The sequence below is a fragment of the Rhinoderma darwinii genome, unplaced genomic scaffold, assembly GCF_050947455.1.
Source record: "Rhinoderma darwinii isolate aRhiDar2 unplaced genomic scaffold, aRhiDar2.hap1 Scaffold_718, whole genome shotgun sequence".
Taxonomy (NCBI): domain Eukaryota; kingdom Metazoa; phylum Chordata; class Amphibia; order Anura; family Rhinodermatidae; genus Rhinoderma; species Rhinoderma darwinii.
In genome coordinates, this window is record NW_027464279.1 from 382,212 (window position 1) to 391,713 (window position 9,502).

The 9,502-nt window shown below is 47.7% G+C and overlaps 6 non-coding genes and 1 pseudogene across 6 annotated transcripts; all 7 read right to left on the minus strand.

The window, feature by feature from the left end:
• Positions 1–503: 503 nt before the first annotated feature.
• Positions 504–694, minus strand: LOC142729490 (U2 spliceosomal RNA). The gene has a single exon (XR_012878299.1). It is a non-coding gene; the product is annotated as a U2 spliceosomal RNA (small nuclear RNA).
• A 1,288-nt stretch (positions 695–1,982) lies between these two features.
• LOC142729491 (U2 spliceosomal RNA) lies at positions 1,983–2,173 on the minus strand. Its single transcript, XR_012878300.1, has one exon. It is a non-coding gene; the product is annotated as a U2 spliceosomal RNA (small nuclear RNA).
• A 1,288-nt stretch (positions 2,174–3,461) lies between these two features.
• On the minus strand, positions 3,462–3,652 carry LOC142729492 (U2 spliceosomal RNA). Its single transcript, XR_012878301.1, has one exon. It is a non-coding gene; the product is annotated as a U2 spliceosomal RNA (small nuclear RNA).
• A 1,280-nt stretch (positions 3,653–4,932) lies between these two features.
• Positions 4,933–5,123, minus strand: LOC142729510 (U2 spliceosomal RNA). The gene has a single exon (XR_012878317.1). It is a non-coding gene; the product is annotated as a U2 spliceosomal RNA (small nuclear RNA).
• Positions 5,124–6,419: 1,296 nt separating this feature from the next.
• LOC142729493 (U2 spliceosomal RNA) lies at positions 6,420–6,610 on the minus strand. Its single transcript, XR_012878302.1, has one exon. It is a non-coding gene; the product is annotated as a U2 spliceosomal RNA (small nuclear RNA).
• A 1,280-nt stretch (positions 6,611–7,890) lies between these two features.
• On the minus strand, positions 7,891–8,081 carry LOC142729494 (U2 spliceosomal RNA). Its single transcript, XR_012878303.1, has one exon. It is a non-coding gene; the product is annotated as a U2 spliceosomal RNA (small nuclear RNA).
• A 1,280-nt stretch (positions 8,082–9,361) lies between these two features.
• On the minus strand, positions 9,362–9,502 carry LOC142729534 (U2 spliceosomal RNA; annotated as a pseudogene; the record flags this gene model as incomplete).

Genomic DNA, 9,502 nt, shown 5'->3' on the forward strand with positions numbered 1-9,502 from the left:
CAATCAGGTCCCGATCATGTCTCCGGGACTAGAGGCACTGTCTCTCCTCTGTTTGCTCTCTCATAGAACAGCAGAGGGGAGACAGTGTAGGTTACGACGGAAAGTTTGTTGATACAACAAACTTTCCCTGCGATGGTCATGATTGATTATCATGACCATCACATGTTCGGGACCTGAATAAATCAGGTCCCGATCATGTCTCTGGGACCAGAGGCAGGTGACAGCAGCCAGATCTGGGTGTCAGCGCTATTCTGAGACACCCAGATCTCGCTTTTAACATCCACCGTGAATTCACGTCGGCACTGCACAGAGCCCAGCAAGTGCCGACGTGAATTTACTGTGGGCGGTCGGGAAGCGGTTAATCAATGAGCTCATTATCACTCATGCATTGTCCAACAGGTGTTGAAATAATGGGATTAAAAGGGGAGATCCCTTCAGAAAGACAGAAACAATAGCAAAGACAAAAAACACTTTTGGAATCTGCTTTTAGTCAACACATAAGGAAAGGGTGCACCGGTCCTGGAAATACTGCAATACCAGGTCAATGCGTGGAGTGGACAGAGCAAGCTCTATTTCCATCTCCCTGTTCTAAAAATCCATTTAATATATGGTCCCCAGATAGGGGACGTATCAGATATTAAACTGATAAGAACAGATACTACACTTGATCTTAGCCAAAAGGCCGAGAAGCGATAACCCGAACGGGCCGCGCGTTGCCCGAGCCTGCCCGATACTGCTGTTCAGCCCTTGCAGCGATTCAGCCTACTTCTAGGCAATTCCATGGGGCCCTGCAGGCTCACACACTCACAGCTACACGGGAGGTGAATAAAGGCCGGAGAGGAAGCCAGACAGGATTTGCTTCTTTTGCTTGCACCACAATGCAGTGCTGAAAGAGGAGGAATCTACATAAAAACGCCTTCCTGGCAACGCCCAAATGCCCTGCTGCCATGCAGATAAACACTGGCAGCGGCAGCAAGTGCATGCCCACAGCCACCCCTTGTTCCTTCACACCTTGTATCAGCTGTAATCCAGTCCAGTCCAGTGCTGCCTGCTGAGCAGCACTGACCAACACTGCCTGGGCCCAGGCTTTTATCTCTGAGGCCCCATTATGATGTCAGAAAGCTGGCTCTGGAATCCTGAGGGCTCCACTATGACACGTGCAAAGTTCCGTCTGAACTTTATATAAGACGGTGAGGCTCAGTCAGTCACTCAGTGTTGCCTGAGAGGGCAACACTGCAACAGCCGGCCGCCAGGCTGTCTTTTTTTTGCACAGCTAGTTGCCTCCAGGAGGCCACAAGAGGGAGACAAGGGACTGCAAAATGGAAAATAGGCATCCACCAACTTTACAGACAACTTCTCCTTGCTCCTACAACCTCCATCCTTGCACAGTTTGTTATTCTTCTAGGTAACATAGTAACAAATCCAAATTGCTGCTCTCTTTGTAGGCAAGCAAGGCTTTGTTGCAACTGCAATTCTTACTTCTTCTTGAAATGTAGGGACGACAGTACATTCCATCACATCCATCTAGTGTACACAGGTAGGTCCATTGTGGCGGGCAGGCGAGCGGGCGGGCTGCTTTATTGGCTGTTTGCTGTTCCCCTACTCCACTCCACTATTTGACTGTTGTGCTGCATCAATCAATCAATCAATCAATCAATCAATCAATCAATCAATCAATCAATCAGTGGCTGGCTCAGGTGCAGCTCTTTAACTTACCTAAAAGGGAGGGCGGAGAGAAGACAAGGAAGGTGAATGAGGTGTTCCAATGTGAAATGCCGGAAACACAGAAACACAGACGACACACAACAAGAGGTGGCAATCTATTCATTAATTGCATTTAATCAATGAGCTCATTATCACTCATGCATTGTCCAACAGGTGTTGAAATAATGGGATTAAAAGGGGAGATCCCTTCAGAAAGACAGAAACAATAGCAAAGACAAAAAACACTTTTGGAATCTGCTTTTAGTCAACACATAAGGAAAGGGTGCACCGGTCCTGGAAATACTGCAATACCAGGTCAATGCGTGGAGTGGACAGAGCAAGCTCTATTTCCATCTCCCTGTTCTAAAAATCCATTTAATATATGGTCCCCAGATAGGGGACGTATCAGATATTAAACTGATAAGAACAGATACTACACTTGATCTTAGCCAAAAGGCCGAGAAGCGATAACCCGAACGGGCCGCGCGTTGCCCGAGCCTGCCCGATACTGCTGTTCAGCCCTTGCAGCGATTCAGCCTACTTCTAGGCAATTCCATGGGGCCCTGCAGGCTCACACACTCACAGCTACACGGGAGGTGAATAAAGGCCGGAGAGGAAGCCAGACAGGATTTGCTTCTTTTGCTTGCACCACAATGCAGTGCTGAAAGAGGAGGAATCTACATAAAAACGCCTTCCTGGCAACGCCCAAATGCCCTGCTGCCATGCAGATAAACACTGGCAGCGGCAGCAAGTGCATGCCCACAGCCACCCCTTGTTCCTTCACACCTTGTATCAGCTGTAATCCAGTCCAGTCCAGTGCTGCCTGCTGAGCAGCACTGACCAACACTGCCTGGGCCCAGGCTTTTATCTCTGAGGCCCCATTATGATGTCAGAAAGCTGGCTCTGGAATCCTGAGGGCTCCACTATGACACGTGCAAAGTTCCGTCTGAACTTTATATAAGACGGTGAGGCTCAGTCAGTCACTCAGTGTTGCCTGAGAGGGCAACACTGCAACAGCCGGCCGCCAGGCTGTCTTTTTTTTGCACAGCTAGTTGCCTCCAGGAGGCCACAAGAGGGAGACAAGGGACTGCAAAATGGAAAATAGGCATCCACCAACTTTACAGACAACTTCTCCTTGCTCCTACAACCTCCATCCTTGCACAGTTTGTTATTCTTCTAGGTAACATAGTAACAAATCCAAATTGCTGCTCTCTTTGTAGGCAAGCAAGGCTTTGTTGCAACTGCAATTCTTACTTCTTCTTGAAATGTAGGGACGACAGTACATTCCATCACATCCATCTAGTGTACACAGGTAGGTCCATTGTGGCGGGCAGGCGAGCGGGCGGGCTGCTTTATTGGCTGTTTGCTGTTCCCCTACTCCACTCCACTATTTGACTGTTGTGCTGCATCAATCAATCAATCAATCAATCAATCAATCAATCAATCAATCAATCAATCAGTGGCTGGCTCAGGTGCAGCTCTTTAACTTACCTAAAAGGGAGGGCGGAGAGAAGACAAGGAAGGTGAATGAGGTGTTCCAATGTGAAATGCCGGAAACACAGAAACACAGACGACACACAACAAGAGGTGGCAATCTATTCATTAATTGCATTTAATCAATGAGCTCATTATCACTCATGCATTGTCCAACAGGTGTTGAAATAATGGGATTAAAAGGGGAGATCCCTTCAGAAAGACAGAAACAATAGCAAAGACAAAAAACACTTTTGGAATCTGCTTTTAGTCAACACATAAGGAAAGGGTGCACCGGTCCTGGAAATACTGCAATACCAGGTCAATGCGTGGAGTGGACAGAGCAAGCTCTATTTCCATCTCCCTGTTCTAAAAATCCATTTAATATATGGTCCCCAGATAGGGGACGTATCAGATATTAAACTGATAAGAACAGATACTACACTTGATCTTAGCCAAAAGGCCGAGAAGCGATAACCCGAACGGGCCGCGCGTTGCCCGAGCCTGCCCGATACTGCTGTTCAGCCCTTGCAGCGATTCAGCCTACTTCTAGGCAATTCCATGGGGCCCTGCAGGCTCACACACTCACAGCTACACGGGAGGTGAATAAAGGCCGGAGAGGAAGCCAGACAGGATTTGCTTCTTTTGCTTGCACCACAATGCAGTGCTGAAAGAGGAGGAATCTACATAAAAACGCCTTCCTGGCAACGCCCAAATGCCCTGCTGCCATGCAGATAAACACTGGCAGCGGCAGCAAGTGCATGCCCACAGCCACCCCTTGTTCCTTCACACCTTGTATCAGCTGTAATCCAGTCCAGTCCAGTGCTGCCTGCTGAGCAGCACTGACCAACACTGCCTGGGCCCAGGCTTTTATCTCTGAGGCCCCATTATGATGTCAGAAAGCTGGCTCTGGAATCCTGAGGGCTCCACTATGACACGTGCAAAGTTCCGTCTGAACTTTATATAAGACGGTGAGGCTCAGTCAGTCACTCAGTGTTGCCTGAGAGGGCAACACTGCAACAGCCGGCCGCCAGGCTGTCTTTTTTTTGCACAGCTAGTTGCCTCCAGGAGGCCACAAGAGGGAGACAAGGGACTGCAAAATGGAAAATAGGCATCCACCAACTTTACAGACAACTTCTCCTTGCTCCTACAACCTCCATCCTTGCACAGTTTGTTATTCTTCTAGGTAACATAGTAACAAATCCAAATTGCTGCTCTCTTTGTAGGCAAGCAAGGCTTTGTTGCAACTGCAATTCTTACTTCTTCTTGAAATGTAGGGACGACAGTACATTCCATCACATCCATCTAGTGTACACAGGTAGGTCCATTGTGGCGGGCAGGCGAGCGGGCGGGCTGCTTTATTGGCTGTTTGCTGTTCCCCTACTCCACTCCACTATTTGACTGTTGTGCTGCATCAATCAATCAATCAATCAATCAATCAATCAATCAATCAATCAGTGGCTGGCTCAGGTGCAGCTCTTTAACTTACCTAAAAGGGAGGGCGGAGAGAAGACAAGGAAGGTGAATGAGGTGTTCCAATGTGAAATGCCGGAAACACAGAAACACAGACGACACACAACAAGAGGTGGCAATCTATTCATTAATTGCATTTAATCAATGAGCTCATTATCACTCATGCATTGTCCAACAGGTGTTGAAATAATGGGATTAAAAGGGGAGATCCCTTCAGAAAGACAGAAACAATAGCAAAGACAAAAAACACTTTTGGAATCTGCTTTTAGTCAACACATAAGGAAAGGGTGCACCGGTCCTGGAAATACTGCAATACCAGGTCAATGTGTGGAGTGGACAGAGCAAGCTCTATTTCCATCTCCCTGTTCTAAAAATCCATTTAATATATGGTCCCCAGATAGGGGACGTATCAGATATTAAACTGATAAGAACAGATACTACACTTGATCTTAGCCAAAAGGCCGAGAAGCGATAACCCGAACGGGCCGCGCGTTGCCCGAGCCTGCCCGATACTGCTGTTCAGCCCTTGCAGCGATTCAGCCTACTTCTAGGCAATTCCATGGGGCCCTGCAGGCTCACACACTCACAGCTACACGGGAGGTGAATAAAGGCCGGAGAGGAAGCCAGACAGGATTTGCTTCTTTTGCTTGCACCACAATGCAGTGCTGAAAGAGGAGGAATCTACATAAAAACGCCTTCCTGGCAACGCCCAAATGCCCTGCTGCCATGCAGATAAACACTGGCAGCGGCAGCAAGTGCATGCCCACAGCCACCCCTTGTTCCTTCACACCTTGTATCAGCTGTAATCCAGTCCAGTCCAGTGCTGCCTGCTGAGCAGCACTGACCAACACTGCCTGGGCCCAGGCTTTTATCTCTGAGGCCCCATTATGATGTCAGAAAGCTGGCTCTGGAATCCTGAGGGCTCCACTATGACACGTGCAAAGTTCCGTCTGAACTTTATATAAGACGGTGAGGCTCAGTCAGTCACTCAGTGTTGCCTGAGAGGGCAACACTGCAACAGCCGGCCGCCAGGCTGTCTTTTTTTTGCACAGCTAGTTGCCTCCAGGAGGCCACAAGAGGGAGACAAGGGACTGCAAAATGGAAAATAGGCATCCACCAACTTTACAGACAACTTCTCCTTGCTCCTACAACCTCCATCCTTGCACAGTTTGTTATTCTTCTAGGTAACATAGTAACAAATCCAAATTGCTGCTCTCTTTGTAGGCAAGCAAGGCTTTGTTGCAACTGCAATTCTTACTTCTTCTTGAAATGTAGGGACGACAGTACATTCCATCACATCCATCTAGTGTACACAGGTAGGTCCATTGTGGCGGGCAGGCGAGCGGGCGGGCTGCTTTATTGGCTGTTTGCTGTTCCCCTACTCCACTCCACTATTTGACTGTTGTGCTGCATCAATCAATCAATCAATCAATCAATCAATCAATCAATCAATCAATCAATCAATCAATCAGTGGCTGGCTCAGGTGCAGCTCTTTAACTTACCTAAAAGGGAGGGCGGAGAGAAGACAAGGAAGGTGAATGAGGTGTTCCAATGTGAAATGCCGGAAACACAGAAACACAGACGACACACAACAAGAGGTGGCAATCTATTCATTAATTGCATTTAATCAATGAGCTCATTATCACTCATGCATTGTCCAACAGGTGTTGAAATAATGGGATTAAAAGGGGAGATCCCTTCAGAAAGACAGAAACAATAGCAAAGACAAAAAACACTTTTGGAATCTGCTTTTAGTCAACACATAAGGAAAGGGTGCACCGGTCCTGGAAATACTGCAATACCAGGTCAATGCGTGGAGTGGACAGAGCAAGCTCTATTTCCATCTCCCTGTTCTAAAAATCCATTTAATATATGGTCCCCAGATAGGGGACGTATCAGATATTAAACTGATAAGAACAGATACTACACTTGATCTTAGCCAAAAGGCCGAGAAGCGATAACCCGAACGGGCCGCGCGTTGCCCGAGCCTGCCCGATACTGCTGTTCAGCCCTTGCAGCGATTCAGCCTACTTCTAGGCAATTCCATGGGGCCCTGCAGGCTCACACACTCACAGCTACACGGGAGGTGAATAAAGGCCGGAGAGGAAGCCAGACAGGATTTGCTTCTTTTGCTTGCACCACAATGCAGTGCTGAAAGAGGAGGAATCTACATAAAAACGCCTTCCTGGCAACGCCCAAATGCCCTGCTGCCATGCAGATAAACACTGGCAGCGGCAGCAAGTGCATGCCCACAGCCACCCCTTGTTCCTTCACACCTTGTATCAGCTGTAATCCAGTCCAGTCCAGTGCTGCCTGCTGAGCAGCACTGACCAACACTGCCTGGGCCCAGGCTTTTATCTCTGAGGCCCCATTATGATGTCAGAAAGCTGGCTCTGGAATCCTGAGGGCTCCACTATGACACGTGCAAAGTTCCGTCTGAACTTTATATAAGACGGTGAGGCTCAGTCAGTCACTCAGTGTTGCCTGAGAGGGCAACACTGCAACAGCCGGCCGCCAGGCTGTCTTTTTTTTGCACAGCTAGTTGCCTCCAGGAGGCCACAAGAGGGAGACAAGGGACTGCAAAATGGAAAATAGGCATCCACCAACTTTACAGACAACTTCTCCTTGCTCCTACAACCTCCATCCTTGCACAGTTTGTTATTCTTCTAGGTAACATAGTAACAAATCCAAATTGCTGCTCTCTTTGTAGGCAAGCAAGGCTTTGTTGCAACTGCAATTCTTACTTCTTCTTGAAATGTAGGGACGACAGTACATTCCATCACATCCATCTAGTGTACACAGGTAGGTCCATTGTGGCGGGCAGGCGAGCGGGCGGGCTGCTTTATTGGCTGTTTGCTGTTCCCCTACTCCACTCCACTATTTGACTGTTGTGCTGCATCAATCAATCAATCAATCAATCAATCAATCAATCAATCAATCAGTGGCTGGCTCAGGTGCAGCTCTTTAACTTACCTAAAAGGGAGGGCGGAGAGAAGACAAGGAAGGTGAATGAGGTGTTCCAATGTGAAATGCCGGAAACACAGAAACACAGACGACACACAACAAGAGGTGGCAATCTATTCATTAATTGCATTTAATCAATGAGCTCATTATCACTCATGCATTGTCCAACAGGTGTTGAAATAATGGGATTAAAAGGGGAGATCCCTTCAGAAAGACAGAAACAATAGCAAAGACAAAAAACACTTTTGGAATCTGCTTTTAGTCAACACATAAGGAAAGGGTGCACCGGTCCTGGAAATACTGCAATACCAGGTCAATGCGTGGAGTGGACAGAGCAAGCTCTATTTCCATCTCCCTGTTCTAAAAATCCATTTAATATATGGTCCCCAGATAGGGGACGTATCAGATATTAAACTGATAAGAACAGATACTACACTTGATCTTAGCCAAAAGGCCGAGAAGCGATAACCCGAACGGGCCGCGCGTTGCCCGAGCCTGCCCGATACTGCTGTTCAGCCCTTGCAGCGATTCAGCCTACTTCTAGGCAATTCCATGGGGCCCTGCAGGCTCACACACTCACAGCTACACGGGAGGTGAATAAAGGCCGGAGAGGAAGCCAGACAGGATTTGCTTCTTTTGCTTGCACCACAATGCAGTGCTGAAAGAGGAGGAATCTACATAAAAACGCCTTCCTGGCAACGCCCAAATGCCCTGCTGCCATGCAGATAAACACTGGCAGCGGCAGCAAGTGCATGCCCACAGCCACCCCTTGTTCCTTCACACCTTGTATCAGCTGTAATCCAGTCCAGTCCAGTGCTGCCTGCTGAGCAGCACTGACCAACACTGCCTGGGCCCAGGCTTTTATCTCTGAGGCCCCATTATGATGTCAGAAAGCTGGCTCTGGAATCCTGAGGGCTCCACTATGACACGTGCAAAGTTCCGTCTGAACTTTATATAAGACGGTGAGGCTCAGTCAGTTACTCAGTGTTGCCTGAGAGGGCAACACTGCAACAGCCGGCCGCCAGGCTGTCTTTTTTTTGCACAGCTAGTTGCCTCCAGGAGGCCACAAGAGGGAGACAAGGGACTGCAAAATGGAAAATAGGCATCCACCAACTTTACAGACAACTTCTCCTTGCTCCTACAACCTCCATCCTTGCACAGTTTGTTATTCTTCTAGGTAACATAGTAACAAATCCAAATTGCTGCTCTCTTTGTAGGCAAGCAAGGCTTTGTTGCAACTGCAATTCTTACTTCTTCTTGAAATGTAGGGACGACAGTACATTCCATCACATCCATCTAGTGTACACAGGTAGGTCCATTGTGGCGGGCAGGCGAGCGGGCGGGCTGCTTTATTGGCTGTTTGCTGTTCCCCTACTCCACTCCACTATTTGACTGTTGTGCTGCATCAATCAATCAATCAATCAATCAATCAATCAATCAATCAATCAGTGGCTGGCTCAGGTGCAGCTCTTTAACTTACCTAAAAGGGAGGGCGGAGAGAAGACAAGGAAGGTGAATGAGGTGTTCCAATGTGAAATGCCGGAAACACAGAAACACAGACGACACACAACAAGAGGTGGCAATCTATTCATTAATTGCATTTAATCAATGAGCTCATTATCACTCATGCATTGTCCAACAGGTGTTGAAATAATGGGATTAAAAGGGGAGATCCCTTCAGAAAGACAGAAACAATAGCAAAGACAAAAAACACTTTTGGAATCTGCTTTTAGTCAACACATAAGGAAAGGGTGCACCGGTCCTGGAAATACTGCAATACCAGGTCAATGCGTGGAGTGGACAGAGCAAGCTCTATTTCCATCTCCCTGTTCTAAAAATCCATTTAATATATGGTCCCCAGATAGGGGACGTATCAGATATTAAACT